The sequence below is a fragment of the Arachis hypogaea genome, chromosome 14 (assembly GCF_003086295.3).
Source record: "Arachis hypogaea cultivar Tifrunner chromosome 14, arahy.Tifrunner.gnm2.J5K5, whole genome shotgun sequence".
NCBI lineage: Eukaryota > Viridiplantae > Streptophyta > Magnoliopsida > Fabales > Fabaceae > Arachis > Arachis hypogaea.
In genome coordinates, this window is record NC_092049.1 from 140,351,233 (window position 1) to 140,360,111 (window position 8,879).

Sequence of the window (8,879 nt, forward strand, 5' to 3'; positions counted from 1 at the left end):
CGTGTTCAACCTTATTCTTAATATGTGTACTATACCTCTAAAATTTCGGACAAAACCGAATCATACCTCGGCGTAACGGCTCTATTCTAACAATTCACTCACCAAAATCTCAGAACCAGTTCACTCACCAAAATCTCGAAAGAAACTGACCATTAAACTACAAACCAAGTTATAAAACGAATAAAGGCATAAGTAGAAACACACAAGACAGAAATACTTCGTCCCAAAAATAACATACTTCGGAGCTATATTCCCAATCATATACACTCTTTATTTATTTATTTTTTTACTGACTTGGGCGTCAGAGTCCCTTTTGCAAATACCACGCTCGGGTCCAGGTTCACAAAGATATTATTGACTCAGCCAAAGCTACGGGGCACAGCGAGGTTAACGGAGAACCGACGTATAGATCGGATAGAGCATCCTTAAAAGAATAATATGTATTCTTGAAATAAATTTAAAAATAATATAATTATTATTTATCAAAACAAAAATATTTTAAATATTTATATAATTAAAATAAGATATTAAAAATAATTACAAATTAATTTATATTTTAACATTAATGAATTATTAAAATATCATTATGATTTATTTAAAAAATATTTTATATATATATATATATATATATATATATATATATATATATATATATATATGCATGTTTTCGTATTTTATAAGATTTTAAATTTTATGTATCGACATATTTCGTATATCTATATTATTATCAGGGTTGAATCTTAGCCCCCTTTTTTTGTTGCTAACACTTGCTGAATTTAGAGGAGACTTTTCTGTTTTGGCTCGTCTCTAAACACGAGACTTTTTCTTTTATCTCGTCCCTAGTCACGAGACTTTTTGTTTTGTCTCGTCACTTTGCACGAGACATTTTTAGTTTTTGCTCCTGTACAGTAGAAAACAGAAATGAAGTAGGAGAGAAGAAAGATTACACCCAGATATATCCTGGTTCAGCTGCTAAGTGCAGTGCAGCCTACATCCAGTCTCCATCACAACAATGATGGAATTTCACTATAATCAACCTGATTACAAAACTGTAAAGTGCTAACCCAACTTACAAGGGGATTCCCACAGAATCATGAAACACAACATAGATGAACAAAGGAACTCTAAGACATCTATGGCTTTTTCTTTTAATTTTGCACTCTCTCCCTTTTTTCGCTCTATGGCTTTTTTCATACAAACCTCACTGTTTGCCTTTTTCCATGAGACTCAAGACATGACAAAATTAAACAGAAAAATACAAAACTGAATACATTGAAGGAGAAGAAAATCTGTAAGCTTAGGTAGCTCTGAGAATCCTGTGCCTTGCACTCTCACTGCTTACTTCTAACTCCTTGCTCCAAACAGTGGTTGTTCTCTCTTTTTATAGAAGAGGGAAGCCTCCACACTTGAAGCCAACACCCAAACCAACTTCTTCCTCCTTCAACAAACAGAACTAGTTCGGCCACATAGAGAGAGAAGAGATAACCATGCAAAACCCAACATGCAATTACCTCTAGTCCTTTCTTGATCATCACCCTTCATCAATCCGAGCTCTCCATCCTTGGCTTGCTCTCCAAGATGGATTTCTAGCCCTTGATGCTTCATGATGATAATGACTTCATCTGCTTCAATCTCTGTCTTAACCATCACTTCGCCACTCTAGCTACTTCCTGTGGTGGTTAAACAGAATCAAAGACAAGCCATGCTTCAAGAATTTCCTCCTTGCTGGCCGAATCTTCATCTACCTTTTTGAGCATGAGGAGCTCGAGAATACCTCACCAAATCTAACCATATTTGGAGAAGATCTCAGCCACATCTCACTTTTATTTTTGTATATTTTCTTGCCATCATTGTGATGGTCTTTATGTTTGCTCTCCCTTCCTTTCGGTAGCTTATTTTTGTTTCCATGGCTACCAATGTTTCCTGGACAATGTCCGAAAGAGAGAGAGAGAAGAAAGAGAAAATAAAACAAAGCTATGAGTGTTATGATAGATAAATTAATTAGGTACACTTCTCCATGCTTTGTGTAGTAGCGTGTAAGCTACCATTGATTGCCATCAAATCACTTGACTTTTTCTCTTTTATATTTCCAAGGACTGCATTAACTTTACTTGATAAAATTTGAATTCCATTACAAGTTAAAGTGTGAAGTCCGTTGGAAGCATGCAACCAAATTCAATGAGTTGGGTTTTCATCATTGTGCCCCAATTCCATTTTTTTTCTTTCAGACCATGCATGCAAAACAAATTGGGCTTGTGATACTATTTAAATTCTGGCCCAATAGTAACATTTGCTTTCCTGATGAATTTTTTGGATCAAGCATTGAACACATAGGAAAGCTTTCTTTGGGCTTGTTGTATTTCATTTTTTTTGGCCCAATAAAACCTGCACAGTAAAATTAATTTAATTAACATATCAATCAAGATTAGCTTAATAATTTTGCTGTTAATAATGTTTGATCATCATCAATTTAGTTTAGAGTTTTCCAAACTCATCAATCTCCCCCTTGATGACAAACTTTATTAAAATTGAAATGGAAAGAAATTTAAAGATTTGAGTATAAAGTACTCCCTTTGAAGATTTGAATTTCTCTCCCTTTCTAATTGTCACATGGCTCCCCCTTAATATATGATGTTTTTACCAAGGGAAGCACTAACCTGTAACAATTTTAATCAAGCTTCAAGTAACAATGTTATTCAACATATTTATTTTGAGATGTTGAATGCTTGATTTATGAGTAGAATTGGATGATAATCAAAACTCATTTGTTATCAATAAATTGATTTTCTGCTCAAACTTAAACAAAAATCTATCCAAATATTTTCCAAACATTTCTTGTTAGTATATCAGAGCAAAACAAAATGATGGAAAAAATATTTGAAGTACACATGATCAAAACAAGGCAGTTTTAATATATTACACAATTTAAAGGAATTGCCAAAAATAAGTTTTCAATCCAACAAGTTTATCAATGATGAATCAACAGCCAGGCATCAAAGATAAATCAAACATCATTATAAACCAAATGCCAAATGAGTATTAACTAATCATGATAAACCAAATGCTTCATGCAGTTCAAACAGCAGTGACCATAGTAAAACAAATGCTATAACAATATTCATTCTTTGAACACATGCATTCTTTGAATCAAGGGTGATCATAAATTTTCAATTTTGAATGTTTTGTTCCAATTTCAATTTTGGAACATGAATTTTCTCTCCCTTTTTTCATCATGGGGGCACCTGCACAAAACATGATCAACATAGCAAAATATTCAAAGTAAAGTAGCAAAAGTATATCACATTATCCTAGAGATTATCCTAGAGCAGTGAGTATCAAGTCATGCTCCCACAAAAAAACAGATTGAGCCTAATGGAGCCAATATCAAACAGAGTAAAAACAGTCATTTAATCATCAGAAAAATTAATATCTTCTTCCTCAGCGCCTCCTTCACTTTCACCTTCCAGATCCTCCTTAAGAGATGCTAGCATCAGGCCGACCATTTCTTTGCAATTTTTCCAAGCTCTCTCGCTTTCAGAGGCTTGCTTGCGAGTCTCTTTGTGAGATTGAATCATCATTTCTGCCATGTTGGAGAATTCACCCAAAATTTCTTTGATGGATTTGACTGTTTTGGATGATTCTGGCCGAGTCTCATTGTCACTGTCTGAAGCCACAGATTTGCCTCCTTTGGTTCCCTTAGTTGCTCCTCCTCCTCTAATGGAAGATACTTTGTTTTCCACTGCCTCATTCAATAGATCAACTTTAAAGTATTCAAAAATTCTTGTTAAAAACATACCATAAGGCAGATTAGCCTTTTTGGTGCTTCTAACAGAATCCCACATATGCCTAATCATAATATAGCCAAAAGATATAGGAGTAGAGGTAACCAAAGCAAATAATATGAGACAGTCAGAAAATGTTACTCGGTTGTGTGAGCCGCTTTGGGGAGTCAAAATATGGGTGATGATTCGGTGGAGCAGAGAGTTGACTGGTCCTAGAGCTTTGTGGGTTGGAATCGTTCCATGCAAGCCAGAAAGGTTCTCGCAAATGTGCTGAAGAACTGCTTTGTATGAAACGCCAACTTGTGTGTCCCATTTGTCTACCATATATGCTCGTGGTCCTTCATCCTTGAAGCCCAGGGCCGCTCCAATGGTCTCAGAATCAAGGGCTATTTGAACCCTTTTGACATAGGAATGAAGAGTGCCATCAATGAGTTGCATATTGGCGTAGAACTCTCGGACGAGGCCATGATAGACTGGTTTCTGAATCAGAAGAAGGGGCTTCCAGTTGAGGAGTTCAAACAGAGAGGAGATGTTGATGCCCTTGTTAGTGAGAGTGTCGAGATTCACAAGATAGGTTGTACATAGATGACGTTTTTCCATAACCTCATTGTGAAACTCAAAAGAAGTGCAAGAGTTGAATCTGCTAGGATCAAAGTGGGAGTGAGTCTTGCCATACTTGTTTCTGAATTCTAGGGATTCCAAGTTTGGTGGTTCGGTGGTGTCATGAAGAGCAAAACCCTTCAACTTTTGAGCACTCTTCCCGGATGCATGGGGAGTTGATCTCTTTGGTGGTGATTGTGGAGGGGAAGGAATGGGAGAAGTATGAGACTCCTCTTCTTCCGTCACGGGAACACTTTTCTTCTTCCTTGAGGAGGTTTTTGTGGCAATGACTTTTCTTCTCATTGTGTCTGTGCGTTTTGATGGGGGTGAGGGTGATGAAGATGATGTAGAATGGATGTGAATGTGTGTGTGTGATTGTGGAGTAGACTGTTTTTGAGAGAATAGAAGCCTTTCACTTTTTTCTTGGCGCGGTTTTCTTTTTCATGGTGATGGAGGAATGAAATATGAAAGGTTATGGAGATAACCGAATTGAGTGGAAGGGAGATGTAAGGTAAGTGACGCATTAAATGAAGGTTGGAGAGAGAATATGGAGTGAGTAATGACCATTAGTGGGCGGTTAATGACCATTATGGGTGGTTATTACCCAAAAAATGATTTCCCTTTTAACTTTTGAAATCTAAAATAGAAAAGTTGTTGCCTTAAATCAAGGGATTAGATGGAGAGAAAGATTTTGATTTGACAATAACCACTTCCAAAAGGATTTGATGACACAAGAAGAAGATTCTTATTTGTAGAGAGATAACTACCATAACTGTTAATGTGGGGTCAAGAAATTTTGGTGGGGCCCATAAAATTTGAATTCTGCGTTGCCTCCCCCTTGATCATAGCTCCTCCAACAAGCTTGCATTTTTATCTCGTCCAAACCTACGAGACAAAACTGGGCAGAGTAAAAAATTCACAAGTTTTCAATGAAACTTAAATCAAACATTCCCAAATTTTTTCTCAAGGTACAGAATCTGTCTTCACAGAGGGGTTTTGTAAAAATATCAGCAATTTGGTCTTCAGATTTTACAAATTAAATATCAATAGTACCCTTTTGCACATGTTCCCTAATAAAGTGATATTTTATCTCAATGTGCTTAGTTCTTGAATGCAAAACAAGATTTTTTGAAATGTTTATAGCACTCATATTATCACAAAATAAGGGTATACTATTGATTTTTAATTTGTAATATTCCAATTGTGTTTTTAACCAAATTAATTGGGTGCAACATGCAGATGCGGAAATGTATTATGCTTCAGCGGTGGATAAAGCCACTGTGGCTTGTTTCTTGCTTGACCACATGTTGAGTGAGCTTCCAAGGAAGCAACACATTCCGGACGTGCTTCTTCTATCCACTCTATCTCCCGCATAATCTGCATCACAAAATCCTACTGCACAAAATTCATCAGATTTAGGATACCACAAGCCATAATCACAAGTTCCCTTAATGTATCTAATGATGCGTTTCACAGCCGTAAGATGGAATTCTTTTGGGTGAGATTGAAATCTTGAGCATACACCCACACTTTGAACAATATCCGGTCTAGAAGAGGTAAGGTACATGAGTGAACCTATCATTCCTCTATACCTTGTTTCATCCACATCTTAGCCATCGTCATCCTTTTCAAGTTTTGTGTTAGGATGCATTGGAGTACCCATTGCTTTGGAAATTTCTAGGCCAAACTTTTTAATAAGTTCTTTTGCATATTTTCCTTGGTAAATAAAAGTTCCACTAGGAGTTTGTTTAATTTGGAGGCCAAGAAAAAAAGTAAGCTCTCCCATTAAACTCATTTCAAACTCACTAGTCATGAGTTTTCCAAACTCTTCACACAAGGAAATGTTGGCCGAGCCAAATACAATGTCATCAACATAAACTTGAACAAGGAGTATATCATCATTAGATGCTTTAATAAATAAAGTAGTATCGGTGGTACCCCTTTGAAATTTATTTTCCAACAAGAAGGCACTAAGCCTTTCATACCAAGCTCTTGGAGCTTGTCTAAGACCATAAAGAGCCTTAGTTAATTTGAAAACATGATTTGAAAATTCTTTATGTTCGAAACCGGGGGGTTGTGCCACATACACTTCTCTATCAATAAAGCCATTAAGGAAAGCACATTTAACATCCATTTGAAACATTTTGAAACCTTTATGGGCGGCATAGGCAAGAAGCAACCGAATTGCTTCCATTCTAGCTACCGGAGCAAAAGACTCATCAAAATCTATACACTCTTCTTGATCGTAACCTTGGGCCACTAATCTAGCCTTGTTACGAACAACTTGTCCATCCTCACCAAGTTTATTTTTAAATACCCACTTAGTACCCGTTACCTTCTTACCATCCGAATAAGGTACTAATGTCCAAACCTCATTCTTGTCAAATTGAGCTAGCTCCTCTTGCATGGCCTTGACCCATGATGGATCTTCAAGAGCTTGTTTGACATTGTTGGGCTCCATTTGTGACAAGAAAGCAAAGTTGCTAGGTTCGATTTGCCTTTTGGTGGAGGATCTTGTTGTTACACCATGAGAGGGATCTCCAATGATGAAGTCATGAGGATAACCCCTCATAGACTTCCATTCTCTAGGCTTTCGGACAGGTGTAGAGCTTTGATGAACTTCTGGTGGTCTCACTGTTTCAGTTGCTCGTGCCTGCTCAGGAGACAAAATGAAAATATCTCCTCCAATCTGACGAGACAAAACTGGACTGACAGATTCTTCATTTTGCACAGATTTGGGATTTTCTTTATTTGTTCCAGCCTCTTCACAATCTGAATTAATATCCTTCACAATACTGGGAATTAAGTTAGAATCACAGAAAGTAACATGTATGGATTCCTCTATGGTTCTATGCTCTTTGAGATAAATTCTATAGGCCTTGCTTGTAGTGGAATATCCAACAAACATTCCTTCATATGATTTTGGATCAAATTTTCCAAGGTTTTCCTTATTGTTAAGCACAAAGCATTTGCATCCAAAAACATGAAAATACTTAAGATTTGGAGGGGTTCCTTTCCATAGCTCATATGGTGTTTTCTTTAACCCTTTTCTAATGATTGTTCTATTCAAAATATAACATGCTGTGTTCACAGCTTCAGCCCATAAGAATTTAGGAATTTCACTTTCACATAACATAGCCCTAGTCATTTCTTGAAGGCTTCTATTCCTTCTTTCAACCACCCCATTTTGTTGGGGGGTTCTAGGGCATGAAAAATTATGAGAAATCCCTAAGTCATCACAGAATTTTTCAAAATCTTGATTTTCAAATTCTCTTCCATGATCACTTCTCAAATGAGAAATTTTCAAATCCTTTTCATTTTGAATTTTCTTACAAAGGGTGGATAAAGCATGAAAAGCATCATTCTTATGAGTAAGGAAAAGTACCCAACCAAATCTAGAGTAATCATCTACCACCACAAGACCATAATGTTTACCTCCTAAACTTTGAGTTCTAGTAGGACCAAAAAGATCAATATGTAACATTTCCAATGGCCTTTTGGTTGAGATTCCATCTTTTGATTTAAAAGATGATTTTACTTGTTTGCCCAATTGACAAGCGTCACAAGTAAGATCCTTATCAAACTTGATGTTTGGAATTCCTCTAACCAAATTTCTTTTGACTAGCTTAGAAATTTGATACATGTTAGCATGTCCCAACTTTTTATGCCAAAGCCATTTTTCAGATTCAAAAGATGTAAAGCATGTTACATTTTGTTCCTTTAAATCCTCAAGAGTTAATCCATACACATTGTTGCATCTTTTAGCTTCAAGAAGAACATTCCCAGTTTTCTCACACACAACTAAACAAACAAATTTCTTAAAAATAACTTCAAAACCCAAATCACAAAGTTGACTAACACTAAGTAAATTATTTCTCAAGCCATGTACAAGGAGAACATCATTTATACAAGATGAAAAATTTTTACCCACTTTCCCAACAGCCACAATTTTTCCTTTTGCATCATCACCGAAAGTGACAAGCCCTCCATCATATTCATTAAGCTTTATGAAGAAGGTTGTCTTTTCGGTCATATGCCTAGAGCATCCGCTGTCCATATACCACATATTTTCCTTCCTTTTGGATGCTAGGCACACCTACAAAACAAGCTCAAGTAACCTTAGGTATCCAAATCTTTTTAGATCCTTTTACGTTAAACCATCTTCTATGTCCTAAGCCATTGTAATCAAAAACAATTTTATAAACCTTATCACCGACCATTCTTTCACCGAAAAAGCATTGAATGGGAAAGTGTCCATTCCGATTGCATAGTCTACAAAATCTTGGAGTTGATGTTTTGTTAAAGTAGGTGGGATCTTGAAATCTTGTATCATTAGAAGATGAAGCAATATTTTCAAAATGTGAATTTTCAGATTTATAGAACCCCAACCCAGCCTTATCATAAAGAGGTTTTTGACTAGCCAAGATGTGATTTAAACTTTCGGAACTTTGTGTGAACTTGGCTAAGTCTTCCTTAAGTCTTTTAACCTCTTTAAGC